At 30.3% G+C, this 22,849-nt stretch overlaps 2 long non-coding RNA genes across 2 annotated transcripts; both read left to right on the forward strand.

The window, feature by feature from the left end:
- Positions 1 to 5,929: 5,929 nt before the first annotated feature.
- Positions 5,930 to 7,137, forward strand: LOC117930269. Its single transcript, XR_004653891.1, has 2 exons — positions 5,930 to 6,066; positions 6,767 to 7,137. It is a non-coding gene; the product is annotated as an uncharacterized LOC117930269 (long non-coding RNA).
- A 14,098-nt stretch (positions 7,138 to 21,235) lies between these two features.
- Positions 21,236 to 21,788, forward strand: LOC117930687. Its single transcript, XR_004653930.1, has 2 exons — positions 21,236 to 21,380; positions 21,765 to 21,788. It is a non-coding gene; the product is annotated as an uncharacterized LOC117930687 (long non-coding RNA).
- The last annotated feature ends 1,061 nt before the right edge of the window (positions 21,789 to 22,849 follow it).

Here is a 22,849-nt window from a genome sequence, read left to right on the forward strand (position 1 = left end):
TTGTTTGAACCTTAATCCGAGTCAGCTCATAAATTGAACTTGGTTTGGAAAAAACCTAATCCAAACTCAATCCAAGTATTGCAAATGATTGTTCAAGACCATTCGAACATCGAGTTAGCACCTAAGTTAGACCACTAAAAAATAATCTTCTTTTTTAAAACTTACAAATAAATAATCAAAATATTAAAGGACATTTATAACAAAACAAATTACTTTTCAAGTTTAAACACGAGGAGAGTGAGATTTACACATTTAGATTATTTTATGTATTTTAATAAAATAATAGGTTAAACCTTTTCATTTATTTATTTACGAAAATGCAGATACATGACGATGACCATAATATATGTTGGGATATTTATAGGTGAATGCAAATTAAGACATACCATTTCAATTAGACTCAACTCTTCTTAATGGACACAACTTGTGTCAAAGGATATGTCAAGTATTTAAAACACATCTCTTCTAAGAGTCACCAGAAAACCTATAAATAGCCCCCCCCCCCAATGACATTTCTCATTCATTTCATCATCAATTCTCTCCACTTCTTCTCTTTTCTTCTAAGTGCTTGATTTGCTATTTCTTGTGATTTGGAGTGCTAGTATCACAAGAAAGTGATCATTGTATCCTATGAGATAATTGTCAACAAATCATAAGCACCAGTACAAGGCAAATTCGTCTTAAGGATATATAATCAAACTCTAGCCTCGATCAACCGTTTGTAAGATTCAATATTTACTTACTTTCTCGTTTATTTATTATACATAATTATTTGACTATACATTTGTGATAATTCAAGAATAACAATACATATATATGAACACATTAGAATTGGAGGCAGTTCTAATATTAATCCAACAACAAAACTTTATGGATGTCATCCAACTCCTTTTGGTCCGCAAAAGTAATGTATTTATCTGCCGCTCTAATAATTAGCAGTATGACAGTGTTCCATTTATACTTTTAACTAGATTGTTTTTTAAAAACAGTTCTACATCAAAAATTATTATTATTATTTTTTCAAAAAAATAGGTATTTAAAATTTAGAAAACACTTTTAAATAATTAAAAAAATCATTAATAGTGTCTCGAAAAATAGTTCTATATCAAAAAATATTTATGAAGAAAAATTAGGTATTTGAAATTTAGAAAATACTTTTAAATAGTTAAAAAAATCATTAATAGTGTTTTTTTATAGCAATAGTTGATAAACAATTTTTTTAAAAATAAAGAGTACATTTGATAGTAATGATAGGAAATATTTTTAGTTTTTCTAACACTTAAAAAAAAATTATCTTTTAAGTGTTAAAAATGATAAAAACGTTTCTTAAAAACATTGTAAAACAAACTTTTAAACACTTTAAAAAGAAAATGTTGAGATATTAGGAATGTTTAGATATTAAGAAAGTTGAGATATTAGGAATATTGAGATATTAGGAAAGTTGAGATATTAGGATATTAGTTGTTATTTCCTTATATCATTCTTTCCTTGTATCATTCTTTCCCATTCTTAGAATGGTGATCACCCTCTATATATACTCGATCTGTACATGAACGAATGAGATTTTTTAATGAAAAAAACTATTATTTATCAATTTGAAGATGGTATCAGAGCCAGGGAATTGAAATCCTGGATATTTTGTCGCTATGGTAGTCCGACAGCGATCAACCATCCTAAGACAAGCCTTAATATTGATAAGTCAACCTTCAAATATCACTCAATGCAATAAGACTGATCCCACCAGTCTGGATATCCCACAATTTCAAAGCAACGACTCTTGGTATGACCAGGAAAACAATGAGGAACCGAAGATTTGAACCATGGACCTTTAGATCATGTTTAGGCTATCACCACTTTGTTATTAATGATAATAATCGTGATCAACGGAAGAAGGATTCCAAGAAAACCTCGACTGCAACTGTTGCCGAAATAAAAACAAAGGCTAATGTTGCTAAGAAAGCTTCTGCATTGGTAGCCGCTACAGATCATGGTGGTAAGTTTCTAAATACTTTTACACCTGTTATTAATAGTGCATGGATAATTGATTCTGGTGCTACAGATCATATGACTTTTGATTCTAGACAGGTTTCACCCCTTAGACCTTCCTCACAAAAAATTGTTTCCACAGCCAATGGTAACACAACCCCAGTCATTGGGGAAGGATCCTTAACTCTTACTGATACTTTGAATTTGGATTCTGTTTTAGTTGTTTAATCTCTAGATTACAATCTTTTGTCAGTTTCTCAAATTACTGCAGCCTTATCTTGTATTGTCATTTTTTTGCCTGAATTTTGTGTGATTAAGGACATCCAAACAAGACAGACGATTGGTTGTGGTATTAAGCGGGGAAAACTCTATTACTTGGACTTGCAATCAAAGGATTCAAATAAGTTGCAACAAGCTTTGATGGCAGATGGATCTGAGGAGGAGAAGAAAAAGTCTGAAATTTGGTTGTGGCATCGACGTCTGGGACATGCTTCCTTTGGTTATTTAAAAAAATTGTTTCCTAGTTTGTTTGCAAAGAGTGATATTTCTGGTTTCCGTTGTGATATTTGTGAATTGGCTAAAAGTCATCGTGCTTCGTTTCCGTTAATTTTGAATAAAAGTCCGCTTCCTTTTATGGTTATACATTCTGATGTTTGGGGCCCATCCAAAGTCCCAACTTTGAGTGGCTCACGTTGGTTTGTTACTTTTATTGATGATTGTACCAGAATGACATGGTTATGCTTGATGAAGACCAAAGATGAAGTGAACTTGTTGTTTCAAAAATTTCATAAAATGATTGAAACTCAGTACAATGCAAAGGTTCGGGTTTTGCGTAGTGATAATGGTGGAGAATATCAGAGTTCTAATCTTCAAAAGTATTTGGAAGAACATGGCATCATTCATCAGACTACTTGTTCCAATACACCCCAACAAAATGGAGTCGCTGAACGGAAAAATTGGCACTTGTTAGAGGTTGTTCGTGCTTCCTTGATAGCAGCAAAAATACCAATATCTTATTGGGGAGAAGCAATCGCATCTGCCACATACTTGATCAATCGGGTACCTTCTAGCCCAATTAACTTCCAAACACCTCTCCAAGCTCTTACTAATGCCATAGTTGCCCCAACCGTCCCAAATCTACCTCCTCGTGTTTTTGGTTGCATGGCATTTGTGCATCTACACAAACACCAACGCACCAAGTTAACTTCCCATGCATTGCAATGTGTGTTTGTTGGATATGCATTGCACAAAAAGGGATATCGATGTTACCATCCTCCAACTCGACGAATGTTTATTACAATGGATGTGGTGTTTCATGAAGATTCAATGTATTTTTCATCTGAGTCTGAACTTCAGGGGGAGTACCATAAGGAAATTCAGACTCTCGATTATGATTATCATATCTATGAGGAGGATGAATCTGGACAATCTGAACTAGTGAATCAGGAAGCGGGTGAGTTGGATATGAGTGGTCAACAATTTGGGTCCGAAGATGTCTTCACTGAAATACCAAACCAATCGTCGTCTGCTGAGGGTGTTCTTAATTTGGAACCTGATCTATTCATGAAACGGTTACCACACAGTCATAATAGAGGTATTCCTAAACCCACATATGAACCTGAATTGTCTACCAAAGTCATATATCCCATGAGCAACTATGTGTCTAACCATCGTTTGTCTGAATCAAATAAGTCATTTGTAAATCAATTATCTACTGTAGCTATTCCTAACAGTGTGCAGGAAGCCTTAACTGATCCAAGGTGGAAAGCAGCCATGAATGAAGAGATGAAATCATTGCAGAAGAATGAAACATGGGAACTCGTAGAATGTCCACCAGGAAAGAAGCCAGTTGGGTGTCGTTGGATCTATACTGTGAAATACAAGGCAGATGGTAGTATTGAATGGTTTAAAGCAAGACTAGTAGCAAAAGGGTACACTCAAACTTATGGAATTGACTACACAGAGACATTTGCACCTGTAGCTAAGATCAACACAATTCGAGTATTACTATCTTTAGCTACAAACCTAGATTGGCCATTACAACAGTTTGATGTGAAAAATGCCTTTCTACATGGCGAGTTATCTGAAGAAGTATACATGGATCTTCCACCAGGATGCATGGTGTCAGAAAAGCAATGTCAGAAGGTATGCAAATTGAAGAAGTCATTGTATGGGTTGAAGCAATCCCCGAGAGCTTGGTTTGGAAGGTTCACAAAGTCAATGAGAGCTTTTGGCTATCGTCAAAGTAATTCAGATCACACTTTGTTCCTGAAAAAGCAACATGGTAAGATTACGACACTCATCGTATATGTGGATGACATGGTAGTTACAGGAAATGATCCTGAAGAAAGAAAAGCTCTGCAAAATTATCTATCTAGAGAATTCGAAATGAAAGATCTAGGTCCTCTGAAATACTTCTTGGGATTGAAGTTTCTCGATCAAGTGAAGGAATTTTTCTGTCTCAAAGAAAGTATGCCTTAGATCTTTTACAGGAGACTGGAATGTCGGGATGTCAACCTGTTAATATACCAATAGAAGAAGGTCTGAAATTGTGTGTTGAGCCTAATCAAGTATCAACTGATAAGGGAAGATACCAGAGACTTGTGGGGAGATTAATGTACTTAGCTCATACAAGACCAGATCTTGCTTATGCATTGAGTGTAGTGAGTCAATACATGCATAATCCTGGAGAGCAATATATGAATGCAGTCATGCGTATTTTGAGGTATTTGAAGAATGCTCCTGGGAAGGGAATTTTGTTTGCTAAAAATGTTGATCATCAGAGTATAGAAGTATATACTGATGCTGATTGGGCCGGTGCAGTGGATGATAGGCGATCTACATCTGGTTACTTTACCTTTGTAGGTGGTAATCTTGTGACATGGAAAAGTAAGAAGCAAAGTGTCGTCGCCCGTTCAAGTGCAGAAGCGAAATTTAGAGGTATGGCTCTAGGACTTTGTGAGGCATTATGGCTAAGACTCCTCTTACAGGATTTAGGTTACCTATCTAGGCAACCAATCCGATTGTTTTGTGACAATAAAGCCGCATGTGACATTGCTCATAATCCAGTACAACATGATCGTACAAAGCATGTCGAGGTGGATAGATTCTTCATTAAGGAAAAGTTGGATGATAAGATTGTGGAATTGCCTAAGATTCGATCAGAAAATCAATTGGCCGATATCCTCACCAAAGCTGTCTCAAGTCAAGTGTTCTCAAAATTTTTAGACAAGTTGGGCATGTGTGACATCTATGCACCAACTTGAGGGGGAGTGTTGAGATATTAGGAATGTTTAGATATTAAGAAAGTTGAGATATTAGGAATATTGAGATATTATGAATATTGAGATATTAGGAATATTGAGATATTAGGAAAGTTGAGATATTAGGATATTAGTTGTTATTTCCTTATATCATTCTTTCCTTGTATCATTCTTTTCCATTCTTAGAATGACGATCACCCTCTATATATACTCAATCTGTACATGAACGAATGAGATTTTTTAATGAAAAAAACTATTATTTATCAATTTGAAGAAAAATTTGATAGACGTACTTTTAATTCACCAATATTTTTAATATAAAAACCATTTTAGAAAATGGAAATCAGAAACTTTAAAAAAATTAAAAAATTACTTGAATTCTTTTCCTCCATAGAATTCTGGCAGCAGCCAGTCGCAATCCATGAATATTATCATGATAATGAGAGAAAATTCTATCGTGGAGTGCAATAATTGAGTGGAGTGAGAAAGTTGGGCGCATGAGATGGCAGTGAACCCATGTGAATGAGAAAAGTTGGTGTCGGATCAAAAGATATGCAGGAGAGGTACCATATGTTTTGTGATAATTGAGATAGTGGGGTAGCGGGGACTCATCCTTGCTTCCCCTTTTTTGTGGGACACTTTGCCCTTCACACTTCACACATATGAATGCCATTATAAATAAGGGTAGTGGGGAAGAAAGTTTATCACAGCCTACTCCAATCTCCCATCACCATGAGGGCTTTCCTTGTATGCTTTCTCTTCATTTCAGCCCTTCTCTTTGCCTCTTGCGTTAGTGCTCGAGAGTTGGTTCAAAATGGTAGTTTCTTTTTCTACATCCATTTTATATTCATGAAACTAGTTAGCTGTACATATGATCGTTGCTTACATTGCCTTGAATAAAATGTCCTGCTAACATAATCAAGGTTTTTCCTAGTTTGGAAAGGACAGAAAGATAAAAATTGGAAGTGTTTTTCTTGTTTTTGAAAAATATTAGTATGTATGTATGTAGGGTACGTTACATGTAAAAACTTCAAATACACAATCATGCATGAGCTGCTGTTTTTCCCCTTTGTCATATATGTAAGTTATACAGAGGAATAAAAATTGTAAAAGAAAATTCCTTTCATTTCCATCTTATCTAATATAAAGGAAGTTATATGAATTTATATAACTTATATACATTCAATTTTATTTTATTTTTTTTTTAAAAAATTATCTTTTCAATTAGTAGAGATGAGCAATGGGAAAAAGTTCGAAAATGATTTATCATCACTATTCTATTCCAAGTTAAAAAGATAAATAATGAAAACAAATATTATTACCATAATTTCTTATTAATTAATATACAATGTTATTTTTAATATATATATATATATATATATATATATATATATATATATATATATATATATATATATATATATTAAATTAATTACCATTTTTTTTTTTTTTTGCTGTTAGTATAAATATTGTCTCGATGTTGTTTGTGTTGATGATATCTTACATGGATCTTGCAGAAATGATGAGTACTGATCATAAGGTGGGTATTACAGCAGGCTCCAACTGTGGACCTGGAAAAGCTTACAGAAACTGCATTCCCAATCCAAAACCAACTCCGTGTTCCAAGAAGAAAAATCGAGGATGTAGCCCACCAAGCCCTTGAAAATGAAAAGATAAACTGGTACTATATATATAGGATGAAGGAGTGGCTGTGGCTTGGGGTAGAAGAATAATATAGCTTGGGCGCATGTGACATATGTATGGGTTGATTTGGACTTTGTGGTTTCTAAGTGTTGGATTATATATATATATATAGTCCAGAAGTACTATGTATTACGAGTTTGCTTGATTAATAATAGAGCTGACTTAGGTCAGTCTCCATAAGAAAGCATGCTGTGTTTCTTCTTTTCCCATGATCTATTCCCAATTCAGGAACTACTCCATCATCAACCAAAAACCTTTTCTTTTTAAGAAAATGTTATGGCACCTAAGCTGTGTCTAAACAACGAATTCCGATCATTGAATATGTGTGCTTAGTCAACGATGTTACAATCGAATGGAACTTATTTATAAAGGTACAAATAAAATGGGATTATGATATAAACAATGGATTTGAAAAATATATAAGTGGCATCACTTGATTGGTGATGTGAACCTTTTTTCTTTTCTTTCCCTTTTTAGATGGATTTGTTCCTTTTGTGTTGTAAATATAGACAAGAATTGAGTCTATTATTTGAGAAAAATGCTATATATAGAAATAAAAGTATATTTATATAAAATTCTTCTTTTTTCACATTTTCTTCTTCTTGAAATGGAGTTGAGAAATAAATGTTCAAATAAAATGTCAATCACGATATAACTACAAAGTATTAAACATACCCGTTTATAAAGTCGACGTCCCATGGTGTTTTCAATGTGTGTTTTTTTATATATTAGTTTCTTAACTAGAAATAATTGAATTATTAATTAACTTAAATAAATTCAATAAGTAGAGATGAGCAAAGAGAAAAGGTTCGAAGATGATTTATCATCACTAATTTATTCCACATTAAAAAGATAAATAATGCAAACAAATATTATTGTCGTAATCTCTTATTAATATACAAGGTTATATATATAGGGTTATTTGAAAATAATCTTCAATTTATAAATCTAACCTTCCACATTCTTTTAGCTTAAAAAAAATACAATTTTTTTATTAAAAAAAAAAAAATGTATCTTTGCCTTTTTCTTTTAAGAACAATAAGATTGCAATTTAGGTGAGTTGATGACTAATCCAATCCCAACTCAAACTAAGAAAGGACAAATCCAAGTTCAACTTAACCTAACCTATGACATGAATACTCAACCCAAACTTAACCTAATATCATTAATTCTCCAAGTTCAGGTTGTTTGGGTTGACTAAGTTATATAATTTAAAATCTATCTATAATGTTTCTTAAAAAAAAATTATAGATTTATATTAAAATTTAAATAATAAATAGAATAAAATTGCAAGATAATAACAAAAAAAGTAAAAATAAGTTAATATATCTTTCTAAAAAATAAAAATATATATATGATATAACATAATTTGATATTTTTTTCTTAAAAATTTAAAAAGAAAATAAATATTATTATAAAGGATAGCATACATAATAAATATTATAAAACATAAGTTTGAATTAGGCTTGGATTGTTTGAACCTTAATCCGATTCAGCTCATAAATTGAACTTGGTTTGGAAAAAACCTAATCCAAACTCAATCCAAGTATTGCAAATGATTGTTCAAGACCATTCAAACATCGAGTTAGCACCTAAGTTAGACCACTAAAAAATAATCTTCTTTTTTAAAACTTACAAATAAATAATCAAAATATTAAATGACATTTATAACAAAACAGATTACTTTTCAAGTTTAAACACGAGGAGAGTGAGATTTACACATTTAGATTATTTTATGTATTTTAATAAAATAATATGTTAAACCTTTTTATTTATTTATTTACGAAAATTCAAATACAGGACGATGACCATAATATATGTTGGGATATTTATAAGTGAATGAAAATTAAGACATACCGTTTCAATTAGACTCAACTCTTCCTAATGGACACAACTTGTGTCAAAGGATATGTCAAGTATTTAAGACACATCTCTTCTAAAAGTTACCAGAAAACCTATAAATAGGCCCCCCATGGCATTTCTAATTCATTTCATCATCAATTCTCTCCACTTCTTTTCCTTTCTTCCAAGTGCTTGGTATTCAAGAGAGTTCAAGTCATCAAGTGATTCGCTGTTTCTTGTGATTTTGAGTACTAGTATCACAAGAAAGTGATCATTGTATCCTAGGAGATGATTGTCAACAAATCGTAAGCACCAGTACAAGGCAAATTTGTCTTAAGGACATAGAATCAAACTCTAGCCTCGATCAATCGTTTGTAAGATTCAATATTTACTTACTTTCTCGTTTATTTATTATACATAATTATTTGATCATACATTTGTGATAATTCAAGAATAACAATATATAGATATGAACACATTAGAATTGGAGGCAGTTCTAATATTAATCCAACAACAAAACTTTATGGATGTCACCCAACTCCTTTTGGTCCGCAAAAGTAATGTATTTATCTGCCGCTCTAATAATTAGCAGTATGATAGTGTTCCATTTATGCTTTTAACTAGATTGTTTTTTAAAAATAGTTCTACATCAAAAATTATTTTTTTTTTCAAAAAAATAGGTATTTAAAATTTAGAAAACACTTTTAAATAATTAAAAAAATCATTAATAGTGTCTTGAAAAATAGTTCTATATCAAAAAATATTTTTGAAGAAAAATTAGGTATTTGAAATTTAGAAAACACTTTTAAATAGTTAAAAAAAATCATTAATAGTGTTTTTTTATAGCAATAATTGATAAACAATTTTTTTAAAAACAAAGAGTATATTTGATAGTAATGATAGAAAACGTTTTTAGTCTTTCTAACACTTAAAATCATTGCAAAACAAACTTTTAAACACTTTAAAAAGAAAATTTGATAGACGTACTTTCAATTCACCAATATTTTTAATATAAAAACCATTTTAGAAAATGGAAATCAGAAACTTTAAAAAAATTAAAAAATTACTTGTATTCTTTTCCTCCATAGAATTCTGGTAGGTGCCAGTCGTAATCCATGAATATTATCAAGATAATGAGAGAAAATTCTATCGTGGAGTGCAATAATTGAGTGGAGTGAGAAAGTTGGGCGCATGAGATGGCAGTGAACCCATGTGAATGAGAAAAGTTGGTTTCGGATCAAAAGATATGCAGGAGAGGTACCATATGTTTTGTGACAATTGAGATCGTGGGGTAGCGGGGACTCATCCTTGCTTCCCCTTTTTTGCGGGACACTTGCCCTTCACACTTCCCCATTCACACTTCACATAAAAATTGGAAGTGTTTTTCTTGTTTTTGAAAAATATTAGTATGTATGTATATAGAATACATTACATGTAAAAACTTCAAATACACAATCATGCATGAGCTGCTGTTTTTCCCCTTTGTCATATATGTAAGTTGTATAGGGGAATAAAAATTGTAAAAGAAAATTCCTTTCATTTCCATCTTATCTAATATAAAGGAAGTTATATGAATTCATATAACTTATATATATTCAATTTTATTTTCTTTTATTTTAAAAAAAAAATTATCTATTCAATTGGTAGAGATGAGCAATGGGAAAAAGTTTGAAGATGATTTATCATCACTATTCTATTCCAAATTAAAAAGATAAATAATGAAAACAAATATTATTACCATAATCTCTTATTAATTAATATACAATGTTATTTTTAATATATATATAGGGTAATTGGACTTTGAAATAATCCTCAATTTGTAAATCTAACCTTCCACATTCTTTTAGCCTAAAAATACAAATTTTTAATAAAAAAAACATCTTAATATTTTTCTTTAAAAACAATGAGGTTGCAACTTGGGTGGATTGATGACTAATCCAATCGCAACTTAAATTAAGAAACAGTAAATCTAAGTTCAACTTAACCTCTAACATGAAATGCTCAACCTAAACTTTACCTAATATCATTTCTCCAAAGTTTGGGTTGGTTAGGTTGACTAATTTGCATAATTTAAAATCTATCTATAATGTTTCTTAAATATATTTATATTAATTTTTTTAAATAAATAGAATAAATTTTCAAGATAATAACAAAAAAAAAGTAAAAATAAATTTACATATCTTTCTAAAAAAGTATACAAGATAAAATAATTTGATATTTTTTCTTAAAAATTAAAAAAAAATATTATATAGGATAATATACATAATAAATATTATAAAAACATAGGTTTGAATTAGGTTTGGATTGTTCGAACATTAATCTAGTCCAACCCATAAATAGAACTTGAGTTGGAAAAAACCTAATTCAAACCCAATCCGAGTATTTTAAATGATTGCTCAACTCCATTCAAACATTGGGTTGACACCTAAGTTTTTAAACAAAGGAGAGTGAGATTTACAAATTTAGATTATTTTATATATTTTTAATCAAATAATATGTTATGCCTTTTCATATATTTTCACGACCATATATATAATAGATATGAACACATTAGAATTAGAGGCAGTTCTAATATTAATCCAACAACAAAACTTCATATCATCCAGCTCCTTTTGATATGCAAAAGTAATGTGTTTATCTGCCGCTCCAATAATTAGCATTATGGCAGTTCTAATATTTTAACTAGATTGTTTTTTAAAAATAGCTCTAGATCAAAATCAAAAAGTATTTTTGAAGAAAAAATAGGTATTTAAAATTTAGAAAACACTTTTAAATAGTTGAAAAATCATATTTAATAGTGTTTTGAAAAACAATTCTATATCAAAAGTATTTTTGAAGAAAAATTAGGTATTTGAAATTTAGAAAATACTTTTAAATAGTTGAAAAATCATTAATAGTGTTTTTTATAACAAAATTTGATAAGCTATTTTTTCAAAAACATTTAAGAGTTCGTTTGATAGTAATTATAGGAAATGTTTTTAGTCTTTTTAACATTTAAAAAATTTTATCTTTCAAATATTAAAAAGATTAAAAACGCTTTATAAAATCACTATCAGACTCTTAAACACTTAAATTAAAAATACTTTAAAAATTTTTTTTGATAAACGCACTTTCAATTCACCAATATTTTTAATATAAAAACCATTTTGAAAATGAAAATAAAAAAGTTTTAAAAAAAATTGAAAAATTACTTGTATTCTTTTCCTCCAGAGAATTCTGGCAGCAGCCAGTGTCAATTATTCATGAATATTACCATGATAATGAGAGAAAATTCTATCGTGGAGTACAAGAATTGAGTGGAGTGAGAAAGTTGGGTACATGTGATAGCAGTGAACCATGTGCATGAGAAAAGTTGGTTTCGGATCAAAAGATGTGCAAGAGAGGTACCATATGTTTTGTGATAATTGAGGCAGTGGGGTGGTGGGGACTCATCCTTGCTTCCCTTTTTTGCGGGACACTTTACCCTTCACACTTTCCCATTAATTGAAGTTACCACCTCTTTTTCCCGATCCACACATATGAATGCCATTATAAATAAGGGTAGTGGGGGAGAAAGTTCATCAGACCCTACTCCAATCTCCCATCACCATGAAGGCTTTCCTTGTTTGCTTTCTCTTCATTTCAGTCCTTCTCTTTGCCTCTTGCGTTAGTGCTCGAGAGTTGGTTCAAAATGGTAATTTCTTTTTCTACATCCATTTTATATTCATGTAACTAGTTAGCTGTACATGATCGCCAATTAACTTACATAAGGCCTTTCTTATTGTATGAATTTCTTAGAAACGTGAAAAGTATTTTCAAAAAGTTGAAAATGAGTAAGAAAATAAAACCATAAACAAGAGATTGTAGAACCCATAAATATATATAAAAGGAACCTCTATATATATATATATATATATATATATATATATATATATATATACACAATAATAAAGTTATATATATAATTATTATAACATAATATCACATTGTAAAGAAAGAGTAACTTTATATTCTTATGAGTCTTGTCCATGTGAGATTATGCATTTTTTATGAGCTTCTTTATAGCTTTGAGGAAAAATATGTTTAATGGAAACCGGCTGTTAGTAGGACATGGACAGATTGTATTACCGATGAACCTCTTGAACCATCGATCTCAATAGTCAAATGGTTATTTCCTCTCTCTTGTGAGCTTAATGATTTAGATTGTACACTTACACACCTAATGTTCACTTTCTAACCCATCCATTTCGCTTCCCATTTTTATTTTTACACTATTTATCTTTGTATCAATGTTATCCTTTCATGTAATGTAATTTTTTTTCTTTTCCCTATAGGCCTAAAGGTCTAGGTTGTATACTTATACACCTACTATGTACCTTTTGACCCTTCGTTTTACTTTTTTTTTTTTTTTTTTTAACACCACTTGCCTTTATATGACTGGTTATCCCTCCTTATATAAATCCTTTGAATAACCAAAGATAAATAAATAAATTTACAACACCATTCAAAATAAATTTTTATGGTGACTAACTATTGAAGATAAGTACATCGTAACCTGCTGTGAGTAGTATTTTACCTATTCAGTCTTTCTTTTCCTTTAATCAAGCCTGTCAAAATATATTTTGAAAGAATAGAAATAAAAACAAAAGGAAGATAAAAAAACAATGATCATTGGCTTGGGTTTTCTCTAATAGAATTGGCTGGTTTGGATTTCTATAATGGAAATAGCGCAAGTTGGTCACAAAAGTCTTATCTAGGTGAGATAATTCTTTTTTATGAATTTCTTTATTGGTTCGAGAGGAAAACAATGGGTTAAATGGAAACTAGGGGTCGATTAGATCTTAGACTGGTTGTATTACCAATAAACCTCTGGTGCTATTGATCTCAAGAGCTAGACGATTATTTCCTTTCTTTTTTTTCTTATAGACCTAATAGTCTAGGTTTCACACTTGCACACCTAATGTTCGTATTTTGACCCTTTTATTTTATTTTTGGTTTTTTTAATTTTACACTACCTATTTTCACCCCTCCATTTTACCTTTTTTTTTTTTTTTCTTTTCTTTTCTTTTTCTTTTTTTTCTTTTTTTTTACTACCCTTGCCTTTGCATAAAAAGTTAGTCCTTCATAGAAAATATTATAGTCCTCTAAATAACCAAAGACAACTAAACTAAATTTACAACACCATTCAAAAGAAAGTTATGCAATGACCAATTACTTAGAATAAGCACATCATCACCTACTTTGAGTAACATTTTACCTCTTTAGTCTTTCATTTACTTTCATTAACCATTTGCGAATACCAAGTATTAAAAATAAAAAATTAAAAACAAAAGGAAAATAGAAAACAATGGCGATTAGTTTGGGTTTTCTATAATAGAATTGGTTGGTTTGGATTTCTATAATAAAAACAGTGCATGCTGGTCAAAAGAGTCCTATCCAGATCAGATGATGCTTTTTTATGGGTTTCTTTATAGGTTTGAGGGAAAAATAATGGGTTTAAAGGAATTAGTAGTCAATTGGGCCATGGATAGGTTGTATTACCAGTGAACCCACTATAAAGAAGAATGGCTTTGTTGATAGCATTTCACCATCAACATTGACTTATGTTAACGCCGAGGATTAGCATCATTGATCGAGGTGTCAACATAGGTATAAGATATGTTGATAGCATCTTGCTATCACCATGGACATATGTTAATATTCCTAAGTTATCAATATAGGCTAAGGTTGATGTTTCATTATCTATATAGGTCTTCTTGTTCCATTAACATATTTATAATTTTATAGGTCAGTATAAAATTATGTTCATTACTATTTTCTCGTCAAGTTAAGTCTTTATTAATTTTTTTTTTTTCAACACTGCTACCATCAAGAAAATAATTTAAGTTAAAGTAATATATTATTATTTTATCTTGTTTAACAAGTTAATTCCATTACATAGCTACCAAATCATCTCTTAATAAATAATTTTCATTCCCAATACATTAATATATAAACTTGAATCTACTCAACCATTCATAAAAATAATTCTCATACCTAATTAATAAATTATTTACATAAAATATTGCAACCTAAACTAAGTTATGTATAAATAGATTTGTTTAAAGAAAACACAAGTAAAACGAATTCCCATTAAATTCTTAGTAATTTGTTTAAACATATCAAAATAGTTGAAATACAAAGTATCAACCAAACTTCCATTAACACGATCTTTACCAAAAACAAGACTTAGATCATCAAGTGTGGAAATGGTTTGAGTCTCAAATCATTAGAATCTTTATGCCCCTATAAAATATACACAAAATAATGAAGTAGATGAAAAAAATGACAAAAATGATATTTGAATTTTTATTAACATAAAAGTTATTAACCTAAAAAAATGTCTTACGAGCATCATAAAAATAGTTGTTGTTAAGTCTTCCTAGTGGTGAACTTTCCAGTAAATTACAAATTGTACACTACTTATAATCTCTAGTTTAATCTCAATCAATTACCATTTAGAAAAATAAAACACCCATCAACAATTGAAAATCCAAAAAATTTTGTCCTTCCTCAATCCAAAAACCACACAATATGTCTACACTAAAATATCATATAAAAGTATTATCCTTATATATAGCCATCCTGTAACTACAAGTACTAATGTTTTGTTATTCATGTACAAAATTGTTAATTTTTTCTCATGTGCAACAAAATATCCAACTATCCAAGTTCTAAGTATTCACAAATGCATTCATGTGTAGAAAGAATTAGAGCACACATTCATTAACAATAATCCTCTCTTGATAGTCTTGTTACATTATTGAATTATATAATATAATCCAAAAGAATTTGGTACGATTCAGAATTTTTTTTAAAATAAAGTTAATTTTGTTGAGTGATCAACCACCTTAATACTAAGAAAAGCCTCCTATCTTCATGAATATGACGAAAACTAAAGTAAAAAAATGTAACATTAATAATACAGAATGAGCTGTAGCAACCCAACAATATGATAGAACAATCCAAGCAAGGGAGAAACCTAGCAACATCAACAACTAAATGGAAATTAAAAAAATAAAAAAAAATAAAAAAATAAAATTAAAATTAAACCAGCTAAATCGCTTTGTGTAGTCCATTAAAAGCAATTGCACATAACATAATTGTATGCTATAATAAAGTATTGTATGTAAATTTTTTTATTTAATGAAAATTAAAGAATACAATACCCGTAGAAAATAAATGAAAAGGTTATATCATGCTCCACCTTATCATGTAAAATCCTTTGAAAAAAAGATGAAAATTTTTACTTTGCTATAGTCTCGTTCTCTTCTGCTATAGCTAAGTGTTCTTTTATTATGCTTGTGCTGGTTATAAAAGAACAAAATAATAAAAGAGGAAATAGAAGAAGAGATAGTGGGAATCAAATTTTGTGTAAGTAGAACCCTCATTTTATAAAAAGTTGGAAGGAGATTAACAACAATTGAGAAATATTAGCTAACAGATAATAATCCATCCTAATAAATTCTTGTAACAAACCCCGTATTTCATAACACCTATTTTAGTATATGTTATAAAAATATGATTATTAACATCTTTGTAAAAGTATAATTGATTTTTTTTCCTAAAAATGAATAATAATAATTTAAAAATAAAATTAATAATATTTTATTTAAAATGAATAAAGAATAAAGTTTAACTTTTTTAAAATGTAAATAGGTCAAGTTTTTCATTACATGCACACATTCACTACTTAATTACAAACATAGTATTTTAAAATGCTTTGATTTAGTATGCAATTAATTGGATCCATTTTTTGAATCCCAAATTATTCTTAAAAATTAAAAGATTCATTAAAGAATTTAAATTATTATATTATGTTTCACTTAATTTAGAATCTATTTATCTTATAAGAAAATTCAAATAATATAATTGTGTACAACAAAAACAATAAAGTTATAAATAACTCATAATATATCAATTTTGATCTATTATTTTTTGAAGTGATTATCTATTTTTTGAGTTCCAAATTATTTTTAAAAAATTGTTAAATCTATTAATAAATTCAATACAAATTTTTACTTGATTTGTAGTTCATTTTTCTAGTGAGAAAATTTATATGTGCAAAAAAGAAATAATAGAATTGTTGTGAATATATTGCTATTAACTTTCATTAACAATGACTCAATCTATAAATAATATATAATCAGCTTATAATCTCACCCATAGGTCAAAGCCATTGTTAATTTTAGCACAAACTTAATATTCTGTCAAAATTAAAAGACAACACAATGAAACAATTTGGTAAAGTCATGACTACTTGATAGCCTTAAGTCATGACTCATCGTAGGTTGTGTCCAATGTATAACCATGCATACTAGTGCACTTACCATGAGAAACCCATCATGATAGCCAAGACCAACCATCCATCCAATTAGGAGGTGGTGCACTACAACCTCTAATGGGTTGCCTAAACCCATGAACCGACTATGAACAATCATCTATTTTCAAAGAACCCATGACTTAGATTTTTCATGCAACTTCTAATGCACCCAAATCATGTACAATGCAAAAGATGTAAACTAAAATGCTCACAAGATATGATACATGGAAATAGGATAGATAAAAGTGAATCGAAACTTTATTAAACAAATAAAATCCAAAAGTTTATTACATAATGTCATACTTTTAAGGGTTTTATCTTAACACAAAATCCATGGGTTGTTCCATATACACTTTTTTTTCAAGATGTCCATTTAAAAAGACATATTTCACATTAATTTGAAAAATCTTCTAGTTATTTTGAGTAACCAAAGAGATGAATAATCTTATAGTTTCTAAATAAGTAACAAGAGCAAATATCTCATCATATTCCTTGTCCACAACCTTTTACTTGATTATCCATGTGATTATTCATATTTGTATGCATTTCTTTCTTCCACCACCATGTCAAAAGTCACAGATAGCTAGAGAAAACTAATTTTATTATTTTAATTTGACTTTGTATTTTTTTATCAAATCAATCACTTATTAAGTTGCCTCCATTTTCTCATGTTGGGCTTAGTGGGCACCTAATACCTTCTTACTGGGTAACCTAACCCCCGAACTTCTCTTTAACCTATTGGTCGCTCCCAAATATACATGCAAAAGTGCAATTCCCCAAGTATATGGAGTCAATTTTTTAATTTAAAATCCTCATAAGTTGGGTCTTGAAAGATAGGGAAATCTTACATATAATGGGGAAATTGAGAGGTTTAGAAAATGAATAAATTTTTTTCTTTCACTAAATTTGTAAAAAACAAAAAAAAAACAAAACAAAACAATTGTGAAAAATCACAATAAAGAATAATAATAGGGAGAAGAAAATAAGAATACGAAAACAGAAAACACACAAAAACATGTTATGATTTATGTGGTTTGACCTAAAGCTTACATCCATGGTAAAGAAGAAGAATTTCTATTATTATTGAAGAAGATTACAACCCTAAAGCTCTCAAATCTCAAAATCTCACCTAAACCAAAAAAGAGACTCATTCTTTTTAATCAAAATCTCTTCTTATATATTTTTCTAATTACAAGATAAGATTCCTTGTAGGAAACTAATTATGTGATTATCAAAAATACTTATTTCTTAAAAAAAAAAAATCTCACAATAGGAAAATTTCTTTATGATAATAGAAAACTTCTTTACAAGAATATATCCCATTCGAAAACTATCAATGACAAACTATCAATGACTTTCCAATCGACTCAAATTAGAATTTGAGACACTTTTTTTTTTTTTTTTTTTTAAAAAAGAGGTTAATGAATTTTATGAAAAATATGGGAAAAACCATGTGAATTTAAATTTAAATTTGACTTAATAACATTTGCTAAAATTGTAAGGATAACTATGTCACTTGGGCTTTTCTTTTCATGAAATTTCTCTCAATCAAGCTAACACAATCGAGATTACCTAGAAGTGTTCTTAGTTCGAGAATTTTTAATACAAGCGCAATTTAATTAAAACCATTGCTTCAAACTTGTGAGTTGAACCTCCTTGTGAAATCCTTAAAGCCCCCACAACCCATTTGTTTGCCATATTATAGTATTAAGGCCTAAATAATTATCATCTTAAGTTTAAATGGTTGTCACAAATAAGTGCTTGAGATATTCTTAAAGGGACCCCTAAACTCCAATTCCCAAGTATTAAGACATGATTTTCTAATTAAAAATGTAGATTCAACTTACAAGTTGAATAAATCATTAATTACTTAAAGATTTGAGGGTCATTTCATAGGTCTAGGGGAGCTCCTAAGGACCCTTCCTCTTTAGCATAAAAAAAGAAAAAGAAAAAACACACATGCACACACACACTACTCAAAAGACATAATCTCAACAGCAAAACAAGAGACAAAAACGAAGTATGAAATAAGAGCCATTGAAATTCAAAATCAAGTTTCAAAGTTATACAAAACTAAAGAGTAACTATAGCAAAATGCAAATACAATCAAGATAAAGAAGTTTAATGCATTAAATCTCTTAAAATCTAGAAAACATTACAAAGATTATTGAAGTTACAGCAAGTTCCAAGGTTGGAGGTTCAAGAAGAGTTCCCCACCAAGGGGCCTTGTCCCAAAAATGCTCCTTCTCCAGCTCCAAAATCCCTTTAAATAGGTGCTCTCATGTTGTTCTAAGTTATATCCTATGTGGAGGCATAAAAAAACAAGGTGAGAGATCTAATGGTGGCTTGGGAAAAGTCCAAAAAATTGGGTCCCACATGCTCTCGATGTTTCAAAACAAAATGACGACACTTTTGAAGAAAATAGTGTTGGTTTATGAGGTTGCACTATCTTGGTGCCATTTTTTTCCGGTTGGTGGGCTTCTTTAACTCAAAATGGTGGTACCACTATGAAAAATGGCGCAAGACTATAGGGTGGCACCATTTTTGTCAAAATGCCCCTTAGCTCCTTCAACATTTTTCTTGTTTTTTTGCCAATTTTGCCAACTTTTTCTGCATAAGCAAACAATGTTCAAATCTTTTAAAGATTGATGAGATTGATATTTGAAGAGTCTAGGTTTTTTTTTTATAAAAATTTACTTAAGCTCGTTTGGACATCTCCAAACCTCTTCAATCATCCTCAAATGTTTTATTGGACTTGGTCATTGATCTTTATGCAATTTTGATCCTTCCACTCGACTCATATCCTACTTTGCATTCCGGATGTCTTAAGAAATTATCAAGATTATTATTATTTATGAAAATAGTTATAAACATCAACAACTAATAGAAGATGTGAGAGAATTGAGCATATACAAAGTAATATACAATTGACTAATTTGAAGTTACATTTAATGTAAAAATCAAGCTTAAGGTATAATTTTTGTCTTCATTATTTTTTTGGATATTTATTAAGAGCACTCGTTATTTTTTTCATCACTTATTATACTCATTTTCACTCTTTCTCCTCTATACAAATTTCAATTTTCTTTCCTTCCTTACCTCCAACAGCACCCTCTGCGCTGGCCACAACTTTGTTATTTTAATCTTCCAGATGTAATAAAATATGAACAAGAGTGGAGCAACGTGAAACATGACCAATATAGGATTGGATTTTGATGTTATCCTTTTCATCACTCTCTCTCATTGCAATTTTTGCAAGTCTTTCTAGCTTTTGTACGTGAAGTATTCTTTATTCCAATTCCGTTGCTTCTCAGCTGGCTTCATGATCTCTGTCTATCAGCCGTTCTAATAATTAGCATTAAGGCAGTGTGGCATTTGTGATCTACAAAATTACTATTTTCCCATATGATAATGAGAGAAAAATACTATTTTGGAGTAAAATAGTTGAGTGGAGTGAAAAAGTTCTGCAAATGATGGAAAGGAAATAGTAGTCAATCCATAAGTCCTTTTTTATGTTTTTATTTTTATAATACCATTCCTTGCTTTTTTCCTAATCAAGTTTGGCATATTGTGTCATTCTCTTCTTTTTGTGGCATTATTTAAAGAATGCGGTATTTAATTATTGGATTACCGTACCTATATTCAAAATAAAGAATGGAATTACAATAAAAGTAATATCGAAACCAAGGTGACTTTAGTTTCTCATAGGAAGACCATGCATTTCTTAAAAAAAAAAAAAAATAAAAATAAAAATCTTTTAACGGATAAATTTTAATGATTTAGAGTGCGTTGGATAATAATTTTAAAATATATTTTTAATTTTTCAAACATTTGAATGATATAATTTTTTAAATATTAAAAATATTGGAAGCGTTTCTTAAACTTACTATCAAACAAGTTCATAATTTATTTTATTGTATTAGGATTCTTTGCTTTCTTTGCTTTCTATGATATGATATGGATGATTCGGAGTATTGTGATAATTGAGAGAGTGAGTCATCCTTTGTTTTTTTTGTGGGACACCTTGCCCTTCGTACTTTTAAATAAATAAAAATTACCATCTCTTTTTCCCGATCTACACATGCGAATCCCATTATTATAAATAGGGGCAGCGGGGGAGAAACTTTAGCATACCCTACTTCAATCTCCCATCGCTATGAAGGCTATCCTTGTATGCTCTCTCTTGATTTCAGTCCTTCTCTTTCCCTCTTGCGTACTTAGTGCTCGAGAGTTGGTTCAAAATGGTAATTTCCTTTTCTACATCCATTTTATATTTAAGTTTCTTTTAATAAAATTTCAGTCCATATCATTAATATTTTCTTGGACGTTTGCGTAAAATCAACAACCTATATTTTCATTATTCCATTTCTTTTTTAGGAAAATATTAGTATGTATGTGTATAGGGTACGTTGCATGTAAAAACTTCAAATACACAATCATGCATGAGCTGCTGTTTTTCCTCTTTGTCATATATAAGTTATATAGGGAAATTAAAATTGGATAAGAAAAATCCTTTCACTTCCATCTTATCTAATATAAAGGAAGTTGTTTTTTTTTTTTTTTTGCTGTTAGTATAAATATTGTCTCGATCTTGTTTGTGTTGATGATATCTTACATGGATCTTGCAGAAATGATGAGTACTGATCATAAGGTGGGCATTAGAGCAGGCTCTAACTGTGGATTTGGAAAAGCTTACAGAAACTGTTGGGACGTCATTTGTATTTTTTGGCCCTAGTGCCTAGGCTGAAGAGCCAATGCGGCGCCCAGGGTGGCCTCCCCAGGATTCGAACCTGTGACCTTAAGGTCCTTGCTGTTGCCCTCCTGGTACCATCTTGGCAGCCAAGATGGTACCAGGAGGGCAACAGCAAGGACCTTAAGGTCACAGGTTCGAATCCTGGGGAGGCCACCCTGGGCGCCGCATTGGCTTTTCAGCCTAGGCACTAGGGCCAAAAAATACAAATGACGTCCTAACAAAAACTGCATTCCCAAATCAAAACCAACCCCGTGTTCCAAGAAAAATCGAGGATGTAGCCCACCAAGCCCTTGAAAATGAAAAGATAAACTGGTACTATATATATAGGATGAAGGAGGAGTTGCTGTGGCTTGGGGTATAAGAATAATATAGCTTGGGCGCTTGTGACATATGAATGGGTTGATTTGAACTTTGTGGTTTCTAAGTGTTGGATTATATATATATATAATCCAGAAGTACTATGTATTACGAGTTTGCTTGATTAATAATAGAGCTGACTTAGGTCAGTCTCCATAAGAAAGCATGTTGTGTTTCTTCTTTTCCCACGATCTATTCCCAATTCAGGAACTACTCCATCATCAACCAAAAACCTTTTCTTTTTAAGAAAATGTTATGGCACCTAAGCCGTGTCTAAACAAGGAATTCCGATCATTGAATATGTGTGCTTAGTCAACGATGCTACAATCGAATGGAACTTATTTATAAAGGTACAAATAAAATTGGATTATGATATAAACAATGGATCTGAAAAATATATAAGTGACATTACTTGATTGATGATGTGGACCCTTTTTCTTTTCTTTCCATGGATTTGCGCCTTTTGTGTTGTAAATATAGACAAGAATTGAGTCTATTATTTGAGAAAAATGCTATATATAAAAATAAAAGTATATTTATATAAAATTCTTCTTTTTCACATTTTCTTCTTCTTGAAATGGAGTTGAGAAATAAGTGTTCAAA

The sequence above is a fragment of the Vitis riparia genome, chromosome 14 (assembly GCF_004353265.1).
Source record: "Vitis riparia cultivar Riparia Gloire de Montpellier isolate 1030 chromosome 14, EGFV_Vit.rip_1.0, whole genome shotgun sequence".
Lineage (NCBI taxonomy): Eukaryota > Viridiplantae > Streptophyta > Magnoliopsida > Vitales > Vitaceae > Vitis > Vitis riparia.